This window comes from Podarcis bocagei, assembly GCF_964188305.1.
Source record: "Podarcis bocagei genome assembly, chromosome: 4".
NCBI classification, from domain to species: Eukaryota; Metazoa; Chordata; class Lepidosauria; order Squamata; family Lacertidae; genus Podarcis; species Podarcis bocagei.
In genome coordinates, this window is record NC_138128.1 from 32,029,384 (window position 1) to 32,050,101 (window position 20,718).

The following is a 20,718-nucleotide window of genomic DNA, read 5'->3' on the forward strand; positions in this document are numbered from 1 at the left end:
CCAGGAGCTCACACTAAGGCTGAACTAGCATGTGGGTTCCCCCCCCCCACAGAAAACTGTGCCCAGACTTTGCAATTCCCTTCCAAGGACCCCCCTCTTTGCCATATTGCAGTTGCCTGCAGCCTAACTATTGCAGATACAAACAGTGTTGAAACTGGGGTCGAATGTCACTTGCCCAATACTACCATGAACCAAAATCATCATAGGTGTACAATAAAATAATGTTTGATGGGCACACCTACCTATGAGTCAGCTCCATTGAACATGGTGGGGACATGTCTCTGAGTTTATGTGCATAGAATGATGCTGCTAATATGTGCTTTGATAATGTTTTACTTAGTGGGTTTAATCAGCCCTGATTAAAGTCCAACAACACCTGGAGGGCTACAGTTCCCCAAGCCTGCTTTTCTGATGTAGAAGCTATGGTAAACAGAATAGCTAATACAGTGCTTTTTGGGCTCCAGCTCCAGCCAGGATGGCCAAGGGTCAGGGATGGTGGGTGTTGTCATCCAATGACATCTGGAGGGGTCCACCTCGGCATAATTCTTCCTTGCCTTTTTTTAACTTACCAGAGAAACAAACAAGGCTCAGCTCTTCATTTCAAGCAGTTCTGTTCCTTTAGCTGTCCTTTGTTTATGCGGTGCTAACACTGCAGAGCTCAGTATGACTCAGCGGCAATGTAACCAGTGAGTCATAACTGTGGTCTGCTTTCTTGATTGAGTCCGAACAACCCACCTATTCCCCTTGCCTGGCCTATTTTCTGCAAGGCCTTAAGGGAGGAGGGTTGAGTCCTCAAGATTTCCATACTGATGAACATCCTAGTCACAGAACTCTTGGATCCTGGCAGCTTGTTTATTGGCATTTATATTGCTGACCAGAGAAGCTTTAACCCTTAAAGTCACCTTGATGTAAAAATCCAACCAAAAGTAGGCCCATTACATACTTAAGATCTGTTGAAATCAATAGGACAGTCCACTGACTCCCTGAGCAGCTCTCTGACCCAAATGAGTCACTACAGCAGACAAGGAACATGTCCTCCTTTGCACCTACATTCTAACATCATCACATTTTGTGTTTCCAATCCATACTTTTGCCAGTGGCATCAAACAATGCATGGCAGGTGTTGGCAAATGAATGGTATAAGCGTGTTATGATCAACCAGGTATCATGTCTACTCTGAAGTGAGCTGTACTGAGCAACACTGAGTTTCTTCTAAATAAGTGGGTATAGGATTGCCACCTCTGTATTATGGGGGGAGAGCAGGGGAAACTCCATATGGGCTGCCATTTTTTGCTGTAACCCAACTCCAGCCGTAACCCAACTCCAGGCCAACCAGCCACTCAGCAGCTCAAACATATTTGCTAAAAACCATTGGCCATTATGAAACTACAAAAGGAAAGGACTTGATCATCTACACATCACACAATGGAAAGGGAGCGTATGGACAATGGCTAAGAGAATACATGCCCTGAATGACGCAACTGATACAAATGATTTTGCTGAAAATCCCTCTGGGGAGGGAGCCCTCTCTTGTTGATGGGTTTGCAATGGCATGTTAAGGTTCCTTTATCCCACAGGATAGCTGGGTCTCTCTGGGCTGTTGTAGTGGTGATGGGGTGTTCATTTCACTCCCCATCCTGGCCACTGAGCCATTGTATCATAGGTGCCAACTGCCTTGGGCTCCGGGTGCCCAAGCACCCACAAAATTCCTTATGAAGGGGCCGGGCACCCACAAATTTCAGTGCCAGGGCCTTGCATGGTGCATGACACCCATGGCCCCTGGTACCCACAGCTGTGGGGCCAAGCTGGCACTCCTGCATTGTTTCGCTTTTGGTTTATTGATTGTGTTGATATTGTCTTTTAAGCACGCATCTAGTTTTTTAATGCTCTAAGCCATCTTGAAGTGCTTTGGAGAGAACTATTTTAGCGAAGGAATAAGTGAATGACATAACCTAATGTTGCTATTCTCACTCAGAGATTGGGGAGGAATTTGATTCTGTTCAATTTTGAAGGTAAACCGTATAATGAGCACTTTCCAGAACAATATCCCAAGGAAAACACAGCTATCTTTTGAAATCCACGCTTTCCTGAATTTTTCATTGCAGTTTACCAGCCTGTATGCAAAAATGCATATACTGAGGGAGTGTATGCATAAAACTGCATAGCTTAGTAAAATAGCATGCAAAGATGCTGTATAATAGAAAACACTAGTTTGCAAAAATGTGTGTATTGGGCAAAACTGCATAGAAAAATGTGTGAATTAGGAAAAATTTGCACTAAAATGATAATAAATTTTTATGAGGACTTAAAAAAGAAAAGAATCACAAACTCATATGGAAATGTAGAGAACTGAATTTAAGACTGGGAAAATGAGAAACTGGGATAAATCCCCATGGACAAATTTGCTTATCTCTGTTCTCAGCTCATGGATACAAAACAGCAAGTACCGAAGGAACATTCCCCACTTACATACCCAGGGACATAGCTTTTTAAGGTTAAGATCAGCTCACATCCCTCTAATAACTGTGTACAGCCAGAGACAATAGCTAAACAAACAAATGAATGAATAACCCCCTCCATTAATAATGGTGATTTGCACGCCTCTCTTTTCCCCAATGTTCAGTCCTCTTAGGGTTGTACCATTTCAGGATGGGGTGTGTGTGTCACATGATCAAATGCTCCTAAATGTAAAAGAAACATTTCCTGCAAACTAGGGTGCCATGAAGAAATCTAGTCGAGAACTCTTGTTGCTTCACATTCCAGCTTCTCATAAAGCTGGAAAGGAAAGCATTTCATTATGAATTCTGAAATGGTACAGTCCCAGGTGGTCTCTACCACATTTTGGTTGAAATTGAGTGTACAGCAGCCCACTGAGAATGTATCTCAGGGCACATTTCCTTCAGCAGGTGCAATGGCATAACTGCCAATTTTCCACTACAAATCTCAGCACACTAAAGTAATTTAAAGCACCATGGCTGAATATATGAACATTCTGCTAAACACACACACACACACACACACACACACACACAGAGAGAGAGAGAGAGAGAGAGAGAGAGAGAGAGAGAGAGAGAGAATGTCTTGTACATTTTGTCTCATATACTTAAAAGCCTGCATTTAAAAAAAAAAAAAAAATAGAATTTAACAGCAAAGCACAGCATTGTAGTGTTGTGAAATTTCCCTGCTCAACAGCACTCCATTATTCAGGGAAGAATGAGAATCAGTATAATGTACCCCAAAGAACAAATCACTGGTGAGTAACAGATGAGCAACCAAGATTGCAGCTGAATGTGAAGTTGGGAAAACAATCAGCATTTACGCATAAATTATTTGTTAATAAGTGGAAGCGGTTGGGGGTAAATGGCAAGAAAATTGCTTCAGCCCAAAGGTGCAGCCACTGCTATAATCCTGGCAGGTGTCAGCATGCATGATGATTCTACATCTACCTCCTCTGTCCCCTGGTAAGCTCTCTTTGTGGAATCCACTGGGACAGTATCAGATGAGCACCAGGGATGTGCTGGAGGAACCCCAAATGGCAACTAGCCCAGGGCTTCCTCAAAACTAGCACTGGTCTAGCATCTCAGGCTAAGCAGATGTTGCATCTTCAAGGAATGGAGTAAGAGAGAGAGATGGCTGCCTCCTCCGTGCTATTTTGCCACCTGCACAGATGTCACATGTAGAGGTAGTCTGTCAGAGCCCAGGAGGAAACAGGAAGTTCCAACTGGCTGGTCCAGACATCCCCTTTTTACGTCCACTCTAGGAATGTTGTATTTGACTTCTCTGTGTTTCACATCCCACAAAAAATAGATTAAATCCTAGTTGCTTCATACCAACAACATCTGGAGGGCTACAGGTTACTCACCTGTGATTTATAAGTTGCTGCTATTGTTAACTAATTGGGAACTAGAAATCCTTGGTGATCTATCACAAATCACCTGGGGATCTTCCTTCTGCCTACCTCTGCTCTATATTATCTAACTAAACTTTAATAAAATGTGCCACTGTAAAACTGTTCCTTTAAAATCAAGAGATAAATTTCGATTCTCCCTCTTAAAGGGCTGCATTTGCTAAATCTGTACGCAACAGCCATCATATGTACGCCACAGAACACACAAATTACTTTTCGAACTAAAAGAGATTTTTTTCTTAGTTTCAAGGTGTTTTCATTATCATAACAAAGAACTGATTCTCAAAAGAACCTGCGGGTGCCTTTGAATATATTACAAATGCTTAACAAAAACATAATTGTCCAAAGTGTGTGTGTGGGGGGGGGACTTCTTATTTGTTCTCAGTCTTAGTTAGATTATGTCTCAAAAGTACTTTCTGAATATAGAGTTGTCTTCATCTATTTTATCATAACAGTAAAACCGGGCATAAAACTTTGCAATAGGTAACCAATCAGTGGCTCTCCAATTGTTCCTGGATATGCTACCATGCAACCTCTTGGTTGAGCGTTACCCTGATTGGTTTGCAAGGTGGCAAGACAACGTTGGCTGTTTCTGAGCATTCATTCAGATATGTATGAACGAAGGTAATGTGGTGTTGCAAGTGTCGTTCCACACTTCCCAGTGCATTTTGCTGCTACTTTCCTTTTCGCAAAAAAGGCTGGTCACTTGGGGAAGTGGGTTTGTCGCAGAAATCTTTTGTGGCACAAGATTTTCCCAATCAAATATACTTATGCAACCTGTATTTGGCAGTGTGTGATTGAATCCCACCTGAAGACAGCAAGAGTCTGGAAATGCCCAGCAACTTCCATCACCCCGATGGATTGTAGGACTACGGGTCCTTCCACCTTCATTAAAGCAGTAAACTAGCTGCTATTTTAAACAGTTTCTTTGAACAGGATCTAAGTAGCAGTATTCTAAATAGTTGTCAGTTCTTATTTTCTCTGCTAAATAATTATTAGTGATGCTCTGTTTCAAGATGTTCTGTCCAGACTAAACAGTATTAATTTTGCTGTTTGTGTTCCCCCGTTTTCCCACCCCCATCTCCAAATGCACACCACCCCTATAGTCAGTCTGCCTCCTGTGGCCTTTACTTGGGGTCTGGCAACCAATCCCCACTACCCCCAAGTCCACAGGAAAAAACCAAAACACCCAGAAGTTAACAATGGTCTGCATATGATATCCTTTTACTCAGTGGCGTAGCGTGGGTTCTCAGCACCCGGGGCAAGGCAAGTAATTTGCGCCCCCTAACCCGTGGATTTTAGCACTCGAGTCTCTTCCGCGCCCCCCCAGATGTTGCGCCAGGTGCAGCAGGCCCCCCTGCACCCCCCACACTACGCCACTGCTCCCACCACAAGTCTTCAGGACAGCCTTCCGAAGGCTGGCGCGGGGAGAAGGTCTCTCCGACCCACCGCCAGCCTTCGGAGGAGGTCCGAGGACAGTGGGGTTCCTGCTTCCTCGAGGAGGGCCGGCCAAACGCGCCCCCCCAAATTTTGCGCCCGGTGCGGCCGGCACCCCTGGCACCCCCCACGCTACGCCACTGCTTTTACTGCCTCCTCTAAATGTTTCCATTATAGGATTGTGAAATCCTATTTGTACTGAAGAGACATACCCTGCAAAAAATTATGACTTGACGTTTTAGTCAGAGTTTACTGTTATAAAGTGAAGGCAATTCAACATGAGAACCCTGGGGAAAGCTCTTAGGAAAGCTTGCATGTGCTGTTTGTGGTAAGGCTTTGCTGCCGCAGATACATTGCCATATACAGTGGTACCTCAGGTTAAGAACTTAATTCATTCTGGAGGTCCGTTCTTAACCCGAAACAGTTCTTAACCTGAGGTACCTCTTTAGCTAATGGGGCCTCCTGCTGCCACTGAGCTGCCGCCACGCGATTTCTGTTCTCATCCTGAAGCAAATTTCTTAATCTGAGGTACTATTTCTGCATTAGCGGAGTCTGTAACCTGAAGCATCTGTAACCTGAAGCACCACTGTAACAGTAAATGATTGAGGACATGGAGCCCGACCCCAAAGTGATTTTTAGATATGTGTTTAGTTTCGTATTGAAACAGGCTACGCTGTAGTTTTTCCTGTCCCCGCTAGGGGGAGGTTTCAATTTCAGCCATTGGGACAAGCATCTCTGCCTAGGAACAGGGAACTGTTGCTTTTTCCAAGATCAAGAATCTTCTTTGTGTATCAGCAGGTTTTCAGAACTCAATAATAACTTGACAGAGCAGGCTAACAGTACAGGGGGCAGATGTATTCCAATTAAGCAATATGAATCTGGAAGCGATGAGTCTCAGAGAAGTTGTTGCAAGAAGTTGATGCAAAAAAAAGGGTAATCTCCTACCCCTCTGTCTACCACGCTCAATGAGGGCTCCAATCATTCATTAATAACAGGAACTTAACTAACCTAGTGTGCAATGATGATCACCTCCAGTGCGTTTTTGAATGCCTCCAATAACCTTCTAATTGTGTGCAGGCTAACCTGGTGTCTAGCATGATTGCAATGGGACCACTGGGAACGGGAATGGGAGAGCGGCTGCAGTGACTTGGCGGTGATTGATTGCCTTCATTCCCATTATATTCCCAGCGCTAGGTGCGCACGGCTTCTTCCACGGTGCAATTTAATGAGATTTGTGACATGGATACCCTGGCTAAACCATTCAGGCTGGAAGTTTTCATTTGCTAGTCTACATTTCTTCAGATGAGACTCGAGAGAGAGTTCGACTCCGGCAAGATTAGTGAGGAAAGGGGGCAGGAAAAGTGAAGGGTGTTTGTCTGGTTTTGGGACAGAGGATCATCATTGTGTTTATTTGTGTATTTCATGTAGAGATTAAGGCGCAGATTGATAGGTGAAGGGTCTCAGGGAATGAGAAGTACAAAGTCTGCTTGGAACTGTCCCGTTCCCTTTTAAAATCCCCCGCTGTGCTTTCCTGCAGAGCTGACATGTTGGCTGAGTTCTTCCTGTCTGCAAAACAAAACAAAAAGGCTGTTTTTCTTTTTTTAAAAAAAAAGCCCTGCCCCCCAAACCAAGCACGTATTAATCTAATACAGATTAGATTGTCCTAAAGGTGGAAAAAGACACCTAGATGCTCATGCCTTCAAATCGATCAGCTATAATAACTCAAGGGTTGTCATCGGTGGAAGTAAACCTACATTTAAATCTGACATTCAAAAATCACAACCCTTTGAATGTGAGAACACCAGAGTCAACCTGAATAAGGGATGGATATTCCCTTATTTTCCTGTCTGCCTTGATAGAAAAAGAAAGCCCATTTGTTGTTACTCTTCAATGTGTGTTAATGGACTTTATGAAACAATCACTGGATAAAGATGAACATAAATCATACCCTCCAACGTGTCCAGGTCAAAACCTGGGGCGCATGTCTTCCAGGCTGCACTCCCAGGCAAGTCATGTAACTGCACACCCATGGCACAAGGTTGCAGCACCCAAACTGGCTGCCATACCATAGCGTGAAAAATGGGATGTCCAATTTTTTAGGGACAGTTGAGGGGTACCCAAAATTGTAATGATAGAGATCTCAAGACCTTCTGACACTACCTTCAATGTTGTCTAGGGATGGGTAGTTCTATCAGTTTCAGTTTCTTGTGATGTCTAATTTTTTCCAATCTTAAATTCAGTTAGCTACATTTCTGCATTAGTTTGGTTTTTTCAAAAGAATCATAAAAATTCAATCAGCCTTTTCATCTGCATTTCTTCTAATATACACATTTCTGCAAGTAATTTCCCCTAATATAATGTATTTTGTATGCTATTTTTCACTAATGTGAACATTTTCAATGCATGCTTTCCCTAATATATACTTTTTTGTTGGAGAAATGTGCAGCAAAATTAGGAGAAGCACAAATGTTGAAGGACAATTATATTTCAGGCTGCTTATTATATTCGAAGTGTAAACAAAGTAGGCACGCATCATGCAAACCAAACCAAATTTCTTTTATTGCTTTAGACTTCAATCCTAACCTCACTTACCTAGGAGGAAGGCCCACTGAATTCAATAGGACTTACTTCTGAGTAGATTTGGATAGGTGCTGTCAAGATCATTATCAGCTTGAAGCAGAGATCCAGGTGGAAAAAAATGGTAGAGGTAAAGGACCCCTGGACGGTTATGTCTAGTCAAAGGCAACTATGGGGTTGTGGCGCTCATCTCGCTTCAGGCCGACAGAGCCGGCGTTTGTCCACAGAAAGCTTTCTGGGTCATATAGCCAGCATGACTAAACCACTTCTGGCACAACAGAACACCGTGATGGAAACCAGAGCACACGGAAACGCCATTTACCTTCCCACTGCAGCGGTACCTATTTATCTACTTGCACTGGCATGCTTTCAAACTGCTAGGTTGGCAGGAGCTGGGACTGAGCAACGGGAGCTAACTCCATTGTGGAGATTCAAACTGCTGACCTTCTAATTGGCAAACCCAAGAGGCTCAGTGGTTTAGACCACAGCGTCACCCGCATCCCTACTCTGATGTACACTCTTATCTCTTTAAGAGATCAGAGAGTAGAGTCTGATCATAGGCATGTCACCTTCACTGGAATGAAGCCATTGTTGTTGGGTGAGAGCTCCGTGCCTATTTTAGAGCGTCCATGCCTTAAAAAAAAAATGCTAGGGTGGGCCAGTAATTTTCCTTAAAAAGCTATATCATATCTGTTGCTGCTTAAAAATGTGAACTAGAATTGGTATTTTCCATTTATTCTTGCAAGTTGTAGGACGCTTTAAAAAGGGGGAGAAAAAATGATAACACATTTTTAGCAAAACTTGCTGAACCTTTTATGCATGGAAGCGTTTTTATCTTTCTTATATATAAATGTGCTGGTCATTGTCTTTTAATTGTTCTAATGGCTTTTACATATCAAAATGTGCCATTGTTTTTCTTTTAAGATCGCTTCCAGATATTTGATGGGAAGTGATGCACAAATGGAATTAAATAAATGAATAGATACACTTTGAAATTTATCAACGTTATGCAACTGGGTTGTTATTTCCATCCAGTTGTGGCAGCCAAAAAAGCTGTCAGGATCGCTCTAGAAAAGGCTACAGTTGCCATTATTTCCACCCCAGCTACAAGCAGGATGGAGAGGAAATGTCACAAGAAGATCTGTTCCCATGTGATACCTCCCAGCAGTCTTCTACTGACTTCATATCATTTGGATAAGTTTCAAGGCAACTCTGTATAGGGTATGCAGCTACGCAAATGCAGAGGAAATGACTTGTGTCTGCTTTCTGTCTGCATCTTCCAAGTCAGGACTGTCTGCGATAATCCACAGGAGGCAGCACTGTGTTCAAGGCGGCCTGCTATATAAGAGACCCTCTTTGCTTCTAGTAATCAGAACTAATTCAATATGGGTCATTTATTCTCCAAACACTAGCATGTCGTGCAGAGGAACTTAATAATGCAGCATTGCAAGTGTCTGTATAATTAAAGCCAGGAAATAACATTGGATGTTATTTTCTAAGTGGCATTAATGAAAGTACTTTTTCACCCAGTTCACAATTAATATATGCAATTTGTGGCTACAAGAGGTGGTGGTGACCAGAAGTCTAGTGTCAAATTACACTTGACATTAAACAAGTGGCATAAGAGTGTGTTTTTCTTCTACAGCTGATAGCAGCTGGGGGCTCTAATCATAGCAGCACAATGATGATTTCATTGTTACTGATTACTGATAAGTTCATTGTTTTATTCTTTTTGTGAACCGCTTTGAGGTTCTTCTTTTTTCCGCAATCAATCAGTATATACATAAATAAATAAATGGGATGGGGGGGTCTTTCCTTCCACTATGCAATAGGGATTAATATTGCCCCTCTGAAGCAGGTGCATAAAGCCTCCATAGGTGCCAGTGGTAGCTGTTCTCCCATGCCATATAGGAGCTTTAAAAGACATATTTATTTGTAGAGATGATGGTATGGGAGGACAAGGCAAATCCTCCACATGTTTCAAAGTCACATGTAGCTGGGCCTCATGTTGACTTTATAGGTGGTGCTGTGGTCTAAACCACTGAGCCTCTTGGGCTTGCTGATCAGACGGTTGGCAGTTCAAATCCCTGCGACTAGGTGAGCTCCCATTGCTTGGTCCCAGCTCTTGCCAACCTAGAAGTTCGGAAGCATGCCAAAAAGTGCAAGTAGATAAATAGGTACCGTTCCAGTGGGAAGGGAAACGTGTTTCCGTGCGCTGCTCTGGTTTCAGTGTTCCGTTGTGCCAGAAGCAGCTTAGTCATGCTGGCCACATGACATGGAAAAACTGTTTGCAGACAAATGCCGGCTCCCTCGGCCTGTAAAGTGATATGAGCGGCGCAACCCCAGAGTCGTTTGCGACTGGACTTAACTGTCAGGGGTCTTTTACCTTTTTAGACAAATACATGGGGAAGTCTCTTTACATCTCATAGCCATTATGCAGCTAATAACCATATTACAGCTACTAGCCATAGTGTGGATTACTAGAAGTTGTTGGGACTCCTCCAAAACAAACCTACTTCCCCTAAGAATTGGACTTTTTGCAAAAAGTGACAGGAAAATGCGCCTGAATGTTTGGGGGAAGTTTGCTTGGCGCATCACCATTACCTTCTCTGTAAACAAATCAGAATGCATACTCAGTGTCTACTCTCCCTGCAGGCAGATCAGGATGAATGCTAGTAAACAGGTTGTCTGGAAGTGACATTATAGGGGTATAGATGTGCTTGGATTCAGCAGCTCAACAACACCATGTGCCTTTAAATTATTCTTGTCCCCACTTCTTTGAGAACAGTGTCTACTGAAGCTGATCCATCGACTGTGCAGACAAAAGGAGTGCACTTTTCTCAGTTACTCAGCTGCCTTTTCCCATTCCAGATGTGAAAATCCATTCCAACTTCTCTGCCAAAGAAAAGGGAAGCATTCTAAAGAATAGCGTGCCCAGTTCATTTGTGACATGGAAGAACATGTAGGTCCCCTAGTTCTACTGCAACACCTCTTCACAAGGTCAGGCTGTAGACCAGAATTTCTGGTCGTCATAAGACAACATGGCTTTTTGGAAAGGCTGATGAATCTTGCCCAGTTTAGCTGCATGAGCTAGTTCCCTGTTGGAAACTGTTATGTCCATCCAACACAGGAGAAACAGGTTTGTGCAGCCAAACTGAACAGAACTGAAACCCTAAACAATTCCTGCGGGGAACTGGTATGTGCAGCCAACACAGAACTGAATCCCACGCTCTGCCCATCAGCTGACATCACTTGCCCATTGGAGTGATGTAGCCTGGCTGACAGGTGGGTGTGGCTTTGATAAAATAGTCTCATGGGCAGTGGCGTAGCGTGGGTTCTCAGCACCCGGGGCAAGGCAAGTAATTTGCGCCCCCTAACCCGTGGATTTTAGCACTCGAGTCTCTTCCGCGCGCCCCCAGATGTTGCGCCAGGTGCAGCAGGCCCCCCTGCACCCCCACGCTACGCCACTGCTCCCACCACAAGTCTTCAGGACAGCCTTCCGAAGGCTGGCGCGGGGAGAAGGTCTCTCCGCCCCACCGCCAGTCTTCGGAGGAGGTCCGAGGACAGTGGGGTTCCTGCTTCCTCGAGGAGGGCCGGCCAAACGCGCCCCCCCAAATGTTGCGCCCGGTGCGGCCGGCACCCCTGGCACCCCCCACGCTACGCCACTGCTCATGGGCCAAATTGGAGCACCCAGAGGGTCAAGATTGTCCTGTGGGACAGAGGTTCCCCACTACTGCTCTTTAATACAATCTCAAACATATCTAGGAATAAGCCCTGTTGAATTCAATAGGGCTTACTTCTGAGTAGACCTGGTTACTATTGTGCTGGAGTCTACAACATGATGTGCCTCTATATCCATACCAGGGGCAATCATTACATCACATTGTTGCTGTTGCTGTTGTTGTTGTTGTTGTTGTTGTTGTTGTTGTTGTTGTTGTATATTAATACCCCACCTTTTGCCCTGATAGGGACCCAAGACTGCTTACAAATAAAAATAAGAACAGCTAGTCATTCAGGTCAGTACAATTGTATCAGAGCTTCCTTTAAATCTGCTATCTGCGCAACTCTTCTTTGATTAATCATCGCCCACTTTTTCTGGCTTTGCCATTGGAGTCCTGAGCAATACTTTCACTGTCAAGCTCCATTACCTGAAACTTCAAAGGACCCCTGAGTGATGATAAGCCATTTTCTGAAAAACATGAGTAGGTTAGTAATCAAGATGAAGAGTCCAAAACAGAGGCTTCTGAATGATCACTGCCACTTGAATATTCAGGGAAGAGAGGCAAAATTCTCCTTGTTGTGCTTCCAAGGAGGAATCAGTCAAAACTCAAATTAAGTATATGTCTAGTGCTTTTTAAATATCAGCCAAATAAATACAAGTGGTTTCACTAGAGGAAACCGTCCGTGGTGGTATAAGGAGTAAGATTCTTGTTATTCTAAAACCGAACGTTTTCGCCTAACAAAACACATGAAAGACAGGTTAATTCCATTCACTCTGCTTTGTAAAAATGGGACCCAACAATAAAGTTGTTTGATTCAGACAAATCTGGACCAAAACAGACCATTTCAGCCATCTTGCCTGAGTGAAATCAGGATCTCTTTGAAGTTCCCCAGAAGTGGAAACCTCCCAAAAGTTTTTCCCCAAGCTTGCCATAAAAAGCTATTCATGGTGGTTCTGTGGACCAGAGTGGTGATGTTTGACCTGCTTAAATGGGTCACGCACTTCAGCACAGGTGCATGATGAGTAATGCTTTTAGATATGCCTTATCTTTGGATTCCCAAGTGGCATATGTGATAATAAGCACCTTTCATTAGCTATGGTCCCTTCTTGAGAGAGATAGCCTTGCCCCTGTTATCCACATTCTCATAACTTCCAGATCAGACTGTTGTAAACTTTTGTATGTGGAGGTCCTTCGTTTTAAGAGTCTCCTTAGAAATTTTTATTAGTCAAAATACTGCTGCAAGACTAGTGATTAGGCCCAGCCAGTTAGAGCACATCTTGCCAGAGCTTTAATTTCCATCTGTTCAAAAACCAATTGTTCTAATTTACCACTGCTGAGCAGGAGACTTACAAATATGCAGACCTTCTATAAACCAAGTTTATAGAGTGAGCCTTAAAAAGTTTAATGATAGGTTTTGTTGGCTATACTTATAATTCCTCGTGAATCTACAGCAATTACAAGTTCTGAAAATCATCTGAGAAAGCTGAAGAAATCTTGACCCTGGGAAAATATTTTTTCCCCCTGATGGAAATTGTTCAGTTATGTTTCCATTTAAATAAACACGTATAAAATACTACGAATCTGTATTCAACAGGGAAATTCTCCGTCTAGAATTGTGATCTCAAAAATTTAGAGTGGAAGGGATGGACAAGAAAAGGGGACTAATTTCCTGTAAATACCAAATGCATCACTATGGAGAAAAGAATGAGAAATTATTTGGAATCAGTAGCTTTGGAATAATTTGTTCAATGTTGCCAAAAGTTTGCCCTGAGTGGTATGGGTAATGACATTCCTATTTCTGAATGTCACCATGTAGTCTTATTTCCTGATAAAAAAATGAGCCATCCTACACCAAGAGGGAAGAAAACAGAGTAAAATAAGGAAATGAGTGGAGCAATGTCAGTTTTGAAGGTTTGTTCTTATGCACATTCAGTTCTCACCACCAGCAGATTAAATTTTCTCCCATAATGATCATTCAGAGCATATAAGAAGAATATTGATCTTCTTGTTATTATTTCTTTAACTCAAGGGCATTTTCACTGTACTGTACTTTTAGCAGCTTTACTTAGCATCCAAGCAAAAGATGAAATTGCCGGGATATGGACTGTGGGAAGAAAAAGAGACTGAATAAATGAAACAGAGAGTATGTTTGTAAAAGAGAGGTCTCATTAATGTGGATGTGAAAGGCTCTTCTGACATCCTGCCTTTCAGTGCAGAGGGGTTTTCTAATCAGCGATGGACATAAATATCAGTCACATGAAATGACAGATGGTATGAAGGCAATCAAATCAGAGAGCAGTGATTATGATAGCCCCAAAGCATGCTTGTGAAAAGGGAGGTTAAACTGTGGAGTCCTCAGAGTGCTATAAAACACAGGGAGAGAAATGGCCAGCAGATTTAAGTACACCCTAGTGGTTTGCCGGTGGGGTGTGGGGGAATCAACAATCCATACTCCAGCTAGAAGAACAGAAGGCTAATGATTAATCTATGACTGAGCATTCAGATTCCTGTAGGGGAAAAGGCAGAAGGAAGGAAGAGTCTTTACTTTATTACTCATTTAAAAGGAAGCTTGAAAAGCTATGCCAAATTAATACCCATATAAGTTCCAGAAAGGTAATGGGAAATGCAAGATCTCTCCTTTTTTTTAACTGGACAGTAATGAATACTGTAGGATCCAGCACAGACTGAGTCACCTGCCTGCCATCTTATGGCAACCAGTCAAGGGTGGCGCTGCCTGTCCTTGGTTGTGGCTTTCCCTTCTGCCTTCCTCCTTCCCTCATTTCCACCCCGCCAGTCCCAATGGGCATCAGCCACCACTGGTAGGTTCAGCTAGTGCAGTTCTAATGAACAAGAACTGGCTAAAATATGGTTACAATCAATTTAAAACACACACAATATGGAACCCTCTAATTGTGAAGGTGAGTGGGTGGTAACAGCCTCACTAAGACATAAATATATGAATCAGGGCATTTTTTTAAAAAAAAAAAGGTTTTGACTACTGCAGTGTCTCAATGAGACCATTGCCAATGTAAAAGGTATCTGTTGACATGTGTTCATGTTCATGTTCCACCCACTTATGGCTCAGGCTCCAGCTATGGTTAACATTGGCTCCAGCCCCCAATCCTTTTCTCCAGGGATTTTATAGAGCAAAAGTTCTCTGCCTGTTTCAAAATAAAACTTCAAAATTACAAAGGCAGCAACTCAGGTTAGGTGTACTTGAATTCTGAAGCTGTCCCATGCCAGGCGGCTTTGCATTTCCCTCTTTAAAATGAAGGATAAAATTCTTGCAACCTTACTTCCTTTCTCCCAACACACATATATTCTGCAATCTTCCTAACGGAAACATTTGCCTTATGTGCACATGACAGGCAGCTGGAAGATTCTCAGGAAATTGAACTTGTTTCCAGATCAGCTAAAGATATAAAATGGCCTCCATGCCCTGACCGTGACAGTCCAATTAGAGACAATGCTTAATTAGATCTCCACCAGAGCCATGTCAGAAATGTTATCTTCTTTCAGACATGTTTGGATCTCCAGTTCAGTCATTAGCAAAATACTGAGATGAACTTTTCTTCAGCATAGTAATAATTGAATCCAATTTCATCAGTGATTTGAGTTGCTTCTGTCACTATGCCGAACAAATTATAGGAATGGGGCTGGCTGGTAGAGGTCAGTCTGACACGAGACCATGATGACCTTGTTGCCATCTGCTAATGAGGAGGGAGAATAATGTACAAAAATATAAAGGAACGTGTGCTAATTGTCTATGGGAAACAGCTTGGCTTACTTTAAATTTGTGTTTGATAATTAAATAAATATTGGCTTCTTGAATCCTGTGGTGGCAGAAGTTCCCTTCTCATACTAGGTTTCCAGAATTCCAGTATAGGAGAGCAGCTCCTTCCATACTTCTTCAGAAGATTTGACACCACCAAGTTGTGTAGCTCCTCATCTGAAGAGAATCTTCATTCCTGGAAACTTGAGTGACACTGCTGAGGGAACATCCTGTAATGTAAGTTTTTCTCATGTGACCTGAGGCCCTTCCTGCTACCTTTGCAGCATGGGCAGGAAGCATGCTTAAGTGGCTTCACATTGCAAAGATAAGGTGGGAAGGACTTGTAGCTTGCTAAATACCCTCCAACATTTCTGCAATAATAATAATAATAATAATAATAATAATAATAATAATAATAATAAATTTTATTTATATCCCGCCCTCCCCAGCCGAAGCTGGGCTCAGGGCGGCTAACAACAATCAAAATAGTTCAACATTCTAAAACATTCATTATAAAATTAATTAAATCAAATTAAAATCAAATTAATGGCAACCATCAAGCAAAATTTTGTGCAGATTGCCAGAGGAGGGGGTCAGGCTGCGCCCTGACAAAAGGCCTGGTGGAACAGCTCTGTCTTGCAGGCCCTGCGGAAGGATGTCAGGTCCTGCAGGGCCCTAGTCTCTTGTGACAGAGCGTTCCACCAGATTGGAGCCACGGCCGAAAAGGCCCTGGCTCTAGTTGAGGCCAGCCTAACCTCTCTAAGGCCTGGGATCTTTAGGGTGTTTTTATTTGCAGACCGTAAATTTCTCTGTGGGACATACCAGGAGAGGCGGTCCCGTAGGTACGAGGGTCCTAGGCCGTATAGGGCTTTAAAGGTTAAAACCAGCACCTTAAACCTGATCCTGTACTCCACCGGGAGCCAGTGCAGCTGGTATGGCACCGGATGGATATGATCTCGCAGCGAAGACCCCGTAAGGAGTCTCGCCGCGGCATTCTGCACCCGCTGGAGTTTCTGGGTCAGTCTCAAGGGCAGCCCCACGTAGAGCGAGTTACAATAATCCAGTCTGGAGGTGACCGTCGCATGGATCACAGTGGCTAGGTCAGGGCGAGAGAGATAAGGAGCCAACTGCTTAGCTTGGTGGAGATGAAAAAATGCCGCCTTTGTTATAGCTGTAATCTGCGCCTCCATAGAGAGGGAGGTATCGAAGATTACACCCAAACTCTTCACGGACGATGCTGGCACTAATTGCACCCCCGCAAGAGACGGGAGTTGCCCCCTCAATCCCATATCGCTCCGTCCCAGCCAGAGGACCTCTGTCTTCGAAGGGTTTAACTTCAACCGGCTCCCATGTAACCATCCAGCCACAGCTTCCAGACATCTGGTCAGTGTATCTGGGGCCGAGTCAGGATGGCCATCCATCAACAGATAGAGTTGGGTGTCATCGGCATACTGATGGCAACCCAGCCCAAAACTCCGGACAAGCTGGGCGAGGGGGCGCATAAAGATGTTAAAAAGCATCGGGGAGAGAATCGCACCCTGAGGCACTCCACACACCAAGGACACCAATGACAATTCCCCCCAAGTGCCACCCTCTGTCCCCGACCGGAGAGAAACGAGCGCAGCCATTGAAGGACTGTGCCCTGGATCCCCACGTCGGCAAGGCGGCGGTCCAGGAGTTCGTGATCGACCATGTCGAAGGCTGCTGACAGGTCTAGAAGAATCAGCAGCCCCGACCCGCCTCGATCCAGCTGCCTGCGGAGATCATCTGTTAGGGCGACCAGAGCCGTCTCGGTCCCATGACCAGCGCGGAAGCCGGACTGGAATGGATCGAGAGCAGATGTTTCATCCAGAAACCTACCAAGCTGTTCAGCAACCGCTCAATGAAAATAGGGACGTCCTACCATAACCTCCATCATTTCACTGATGAAAATAGGGGTGTCCTAAGGAAAAGCAGGACATTCCAGGGTCAAATCAGAAATTAAGATGGCACCTTTAAATCTGGGACATTCCCTGAAAAATAGGAACACCTGGAAGGTCTATTACCACACATGCTTTACTTGGGACTTGCATCTCTACACACAGCTAAAACCTTCTTTTCCCACCACAAGCAGAGAACAAGCTCCTCAGGAACACAAATGACTTTGGGGAAACCAGAGTCTGTGATTCTATCTCTATTGTTGCTGGTGTCAGTTTGGCAGAACTGGCCCAGAAGCCAGCACAGTTTGTAAAGGAACTTTGGTAGAGGAGTGGTATTGGGAGGAAGAAACATCCGAGATTAATTTTTGTACAGTCCGGGATGCACTTCACATTCAGAAAAGTTCCAGGTTCAATCTCCGACATCTTCAGGTAGGGCTTTGAATGCCCCATCCCCATCTGACACCCTGGAGCACCATTGCCAATGGGCAATACTGAGCATGATAAACCAATAAGGCAGATTCTGATGCTCCTTTGAATAAAGCAGGCATAGGCAAACTCGGCCCTCCAGATGTTTTGGGGATGCAATTCCCATCATCCCTAGCTAACAGGACCAGTGATCAGGGATGATGGGAGTTGTAGTCCCAAAACATCTGGAGTGCCAAGTTTGCCTATGCCTGGAATAAAGTCACTGATCCAAAGAGTACTAGGATTTGTTGTTTTGGAAGAAGGACTGTGGCTGAGTAGTAGATCACATGTTTTGAATGCAAAAGGTTCTTTGTTCAGTCCCTGGCAAATCCAAGATTGGAAAAGTCAGTGTAGGTTGGATGGACCAATGTTCTGAGCCCAGGTAAGGCATTTGCCTCTGTTCCAAAGGAATCCTCATGCAGCCCTGCTGCCATCATTGAAAGGAAACGGCAGCCCCGGTGAATGGATAATCTCTGTGTGCATTGCCCACAATAAGAATTTGTTGCATTTTGCTGAAAACATTGGCTTTTCCTCCTAAGTATTAAATTGCTCAAACTGCTCAGTTAAGGGCTTTATTTTCAAGTCAATACTATTGAATTTCTGCAGTCAGGCAGAACATGTTCTCTGAGGCAAATTTGGCTAATGTGTGTTCTGTCCGCCTGCTATCTCACAAAACCTTTTGGCAGGTACATTTTCACCCACTCAAATTGTATGGATTTTTAAGTCTTTCATTAAGGTATTTGGCTACAGAGTTGGGTCCATGCAGCGAGAAGAAATCAGATTTTTAGTTCTTTAGCATTTGTTGAAAACTCAAATCAACTAACTTTATAAGCAATGACTGATAGGAAAGCTGCACCTGTTGAATCTGTCTTCAACTGCTAACTGCTCATTCTTGACTGCTGAGATTCATGGAGGTGGGGAATTATTGACCAGGGATGGGAGCAGAGAGCTGCAATAGAAGTGTTTACTCCACTGTGGCTCCTGCTAGGATCAAGATGCAGCTCAAGCTTTTCCAGTCTTCTGTTACTAATTTCCCCAGTCAATACAGAAACTGTATGCATTTAAATAATTTCAGTAGCTTTTAACTTTAATGGAAGGGGAGCAACACACGAATTTAGATAATGTGCTGCACATTGACATATCAAGATGGAGGGTTAATTCTCTTTAAGCAATATAGCTTATGTTGCTTGTCTAGGGTAACTGTGCGGCCCACTTTAGAGAAGATGGTATTCTTGTTTGAAGGGCTGCCCAATCCATGTCTGGTTTTAAGCAGGCATGGCCAAACCTGGCCCTCCAGCTGTTTTGGGACTACAACTCCCATCATCCCTAGCTAACAGGACCAGTGGTCAGGGATGATGGGAATTGTAGTCCCAAATCAGCTGGAGGGCCAAGTTTGGCCGTGCCTGGTTCAAAGGTAATGAACCAGAGAGGGAGCCCTGAAGTTGCCCATCAACAGTTAGCACCTTGGACAGTAGCCTGAGCTACTCAGTCCGTCTTCCTCACTATGGGAAAATGTATTGCATTTCTATTCAAATTATTTCTAAAATTGCATTCATACCTACAAATTAGCATATGCTATTTTTATGCAAATCTGAGTCCTCTTTTGTGGTGCATAACTGGCCTTCCTATGCTTTCCTGCTGAGTTGAAAATAATATGGAAATAATGTTTCTCGTTTACTTAAGAAAGGAGAGTCCTTAGAAAACAGCCTGAGCTCAGCCACTGAATAAGAAGTATTAAAACAACAATAGACATGAAGGGAGTTAAGCACACTTTTTTCCAAAGGATTGGGAAAAAAGGAAGAAAAATTACAGGAATTTGTTTCCTGACGATACACAGGAGGAGAGACCTAATCACTCTCAAAAATTCTTGCAAATGGTGACAGAGTGATTAGAACCCTCCAAAGGATTGTGAGATGATGATAATCAGAAAGTTGAGAACATTACAAATACTTTGGATGTTGGGCAATGTCAGAAAAACAGGAATGTTGCAGGGTCAGAATAAGGTAGAAACAGAAAGATGAAACCCAGGACTGTCAGCTAAACGAAATTAGGCCTAGCGGATATTGGGACAAAGTGACAACATTACTCAAACCCGAGATTCATTGTCATATACTATGGCTTTCAGATAACCAGGTCCCAAGACGTTCAGGGCTTTATATGTTAGCATCACTTAGATCACCTGTAAAAAAATTACTCATGCCATTGCAACTGATAGAATATGGTGACCTGAAAACAGGAATTGTCCACCATTGCCTCTGGAATTCTGGAATTGCTTCAGATGCTTTGCAAAGTCGTATCATTTTGCCCAGGCTTTCCTTGATCTGTAATTGATCCCTGTTATTGCTGAATTTGTCTTTTTCCTAATGTTGCTTTTAACATTTGTATGACAACTCTTTTACTGTCTTTGTATTGTATTTTTGTATACAGCTTAGGGGTGTTTAAATATTAAGCAGTTTAGAAATGCTTTTAAATAAATAAACTGAAATAAACCTAAATGAACAAAAAATGCCCACTGTCCTAATATTAACATTAAGACTGCAGCCCTATATGCAGTTTCCTGGGAGTAAGTCCAACTGAACTCATCTGAGTACAACATGCATTGGAGTAAAGGACCCCTGACCATTAGGTCCAGTCGTGACCGACTCTGGGGTTGCGGCGCTCATCTCGCTTTATTGGCCGAGGGCGTACAGCTTCCGGGTGTGGCCAGCATGACTAAGCCGCTTCTGGTGAACCAGAGCAGCGCATGGAAACGCCGTTTACCTTCCCACCGAAGCGGTACCTATTTATCTACTTGCACTTTGACTTGCTTTCGAACTGCTAGGTTGGCAGGAACAGGGACCAAGCAATGGGAGCTCACCCCATCGCGGGCATTCGAACCGCTGACCTTCTGATCAGTAAGCCCTAGGCTCTGCGGTTTAA

At 43.6% G+C, this 20,718-nt stretch overlaps 1 long non-coding RNA gene across 1 annotated transcript in view; it reads left to right on the top strand.

Moving 5' to 3' along the window:
• The window catches only part of LOC308586346, a 31,534-nt gene extending 20,789 nt beyond the window's left edge, over positions 1-10,745 (top strand). The window contains exon 3 of the long non-coding RNA XR_014007834.1: positions 10,710-10,745. This is a non-coding gene — a long non-coding RNA (uncharacterized lncRNA). The remainder of the gene's footprint in view (positions 1-10,709) is intronic.
• Positions 10,746-20,718: the final 9,973 nt, after the last annotated feature.